This window comes from Tarenaya hassleriana, unplaced genomic scaffold (genome assembly GCF_000463585.1).
Source record: "Tarenaya hassleriana unplaced genomic scaffold, ASM46358v1 Cleome141, whole genome shotgun sequence".
In the NCBI taxonomy this organism is placed as follows: domain Eukaryota; kingdom Viridiplantae; phylum Streptophyta; class Magnoliopsida; order Brassicales; family Cleomaceae; genus Tarenaya; species Tarenaya hassleriana.
In genome coordinates, this window is record NW_010964708.1 from 145,597 (window position 1) to 148,828 (window position 3,232).

A 3,232-nucleotide genomic window follows, 5' to 3' on the forward strand; every position below is an offset into this window, starting at 1 on the left:
TGGTCGGGCGGACCAAGCTTAGTCTGAGGCTCATGGACCGCCTGACCTGAAGGCTTGGTCCGGTGAACCACGCTGGTCAGCTCCGAACCAAGACCCTTCTTGGTCAGCTCAGTCCGACTCGTCATTTCTCGGTCCGCCTGTCCCAGAATCTGGTCCGGGGTTGACCAACTCTTGGTCAGCCGGACCAGACCTGGATAGATGACCGCAGACCGAGCTTCCGGACCTCCTGGACTGACCAAACTTGGTCCGGGGCTGACCAAACTTGGTCAGCTCCGGACCAACGCACTGAAAACTCCTTTTCGTGCTCTTTCGGTCAAATCTCGTTTCCATTCTTCGGATTCTTCACGTATAAGTCCATCGCTATTGGTGTGTGACCCTGTAGGCCCATTCTAAGTGGTAGTGACTTTAGGAACCTTTCCCGAATCACAAGTCATGGTTGGCCTCTAGCAAGACGCCATGACCACCCACTTAGAATTGAGTTAGAGGTGATCTGACCAAGGCATTAACAGCTCGAATTCTGATCCTTTGTCTCACGATATCATAAGTTGAACAAGGGCATGGTTTGAGCCACCCTTCAAGTTCAACTGCTTTCTCGTCTTGGCAAATCGACTAGTAAAATAGATGCAACTTCATCTATAGCGTGGCCACGCGTTTTCATAGTCCGACTTCCACGAGAGGGCCCAGCGATATCTCTCCTGTTAAGGAGGTGACAAATCCCATATTGCATGTCTACTATCTCCATACGATTCGTGAACGTATCTGATCAACGCCGTTATAATCATCCGGTTAAAGACGACGTTTGACGCAGTCAAGACACGCCACTCCTCATATCAGATACTCTAGACATCTCAGGTATGAGGATCCATAAACGAACCGCTGTATGAGATTCAAGTCATGACTCTGTCCATGTGACAATCTCATGCGGGTCATCCAGTCACTCGTTCACAACGAGTACCCATCATTGTGATCTACATCCAATGCGTTGATCACACCTCATATAACAAACATGCCAATCATATAACGGGAATGTAATGTATTCATAAATCAATGAATCAATACAAAGTCAAAATGTCATATTACGAATTATCCTAGAGCATTACAACCAACAATCTCCCACTATGCTCTATGATCTATCCTACAAGCATCTAATCCCTATACCCTTAACATGACCATCATGTTTTGACGAAGGGAGAGGCTTTGTCAATGGGTCGGTAATATTATCATCTGTCGACACTCTGCTTATCTTCACGTCTCCTCTGTCGATGATTTCTCTGATCAAGTGAAATCGCCTGAGTATGTGTTTGGATCTCTGGTGTGACCGGGGTTCCTTAGCTTGTGCAATCGCACCATTGTTGTCACAATACAATTCAATGGGATCTGCAATGCTAGGAATGACGCCCAGGTCTCCCACGAATTTCCTGATCCAAACAGCTTCCTTAGCTGCATCTGATGCTGCTATGTACTCGGCTTCTGTAGTCGAATCTGCCACGGTTGGCTGTTTGGAACTCTTCCAACTGATAGCCCCACCGTTCAGGCAGAAAACATAACCTGACTGCGATCTGAAGTCATCTCTATCGGTTTGGAAACTAGCATCGGTATAACCACTTATAGCGAGCTCGTCTTCCAATCCGCCATACACCAAGAACAAATCCTTAGTCCTTCTCAAGTACTTAAGGATGTTCTTGACCGCAAATCAGTGAGTCTCACCTGGTGTAGATTGATATCTACTAGTCATGCTCAATGCATATGATACATCTGGACGAGTACACAACATGGCGTACATGATGGATCCCATTGCCGAGGCATATGGAATCCTACTCATGCGCTCTTGCTCATCCTGTGTCTTTGGACACTGAGTCTTGCATTGAACGAATAGACCAAAGTCCACACTTTGTTGTCGTACATGGATTGCATCTCAGACTCCATGGCCTGGTGCCATTTCTCGGAATCGGAACTCGCCACAGCCTCTGAATACGACGTAGGCTCGTCATGTTCTAACAACATGAGTTTGTCGTTTGCTGTCACAAGAAAACCATATCTTGTGGGCTCTTGGCGAATTCTATCAGATCTCCGAGGTTTACTAGTAGGTATTGTCTCAACAACTTGTGATACATGTTGAACTGTTTCGACCTGTTCACTCGGTTCTTTGACTACTTGTGGTTCTCGAACTTCTTCGAGATCTATTCTACTCCCACTGACTCTCTTGGAGACGAACTCTCTCTCCAAGAAAGATCCATTCCGAGCAACAAACACGTTGTTCTCATATGGGTTGTAGAACCAGTACCCTTTAGTTTCCTTAGGGTAACCCACAAAAATGCATTTATCAGACTTGGCGGATAGCTTATCAGAAGCCAGACGTTTCACATAAACGTCGCATCCCCAAATCTTCATAAACGCTAACCTGGGACGCTTCCCAGTCCATATCTCATATGGTGTCTTATGAACCGACTTTGTTGGACAGTTGTTCAGTATAAGCACATCTGTTTCCAGAGCGTAGCCCCAGAAGGATTTAGGAAGATCGACCTGACTCATCATAGACCGTACCATATCTAATAAGGTCCGGTTTCTCCTCTCGGACACGCCATTCCACTGTGGCGTTCCAGGTGGAGACAACTGTGAGGCAATCCCACAATCTGCCAGATAGTCAGTGAATCTTGGCTCATATACTCGCCACCTCGATCAGATCGAAGCAACTTGATCGTCTTGCCAAGTTGGTTCTGTACCTCGTTTCTGAAAATCTTGAACAATTCACGTGTTTCAGATTTATGTCTCATCAAGTAGACATAACCGTACCTACTGAAATCATCAGTAAACATAACAAAGTACAGATAACCTCCTCTAGCGGGTGAGCTCATAGGACCGCATACATCACTATGTATGAGTTCTAACAACTCTGTAGCCCTTTCTCCTTTTCTAGAAAAAGGAGATTTTGTCATCTTGCCCATCAAACAGGAATCGCATGATTCGATTGATTCATAATCAAAAGAATCAAAAAGTCCATCAGAATGAAGCTTCACTATGCGTTTCTCATTGATGTGACCAAGTCGACAATGCCAGAGATAGGTCGGATTTAAGTCGCTCGGCTTAAACCGCTTGGTACTAACGTTATAGATCGACCTGTATCTAGATGATTCATCTTCCAAAACATAAAGGCCATTAAACTGGTAACCCTTACCATAGAATAAATTGCCTCTATAAATGGACAGACATTTGTTCTCAATAACAAATCTGA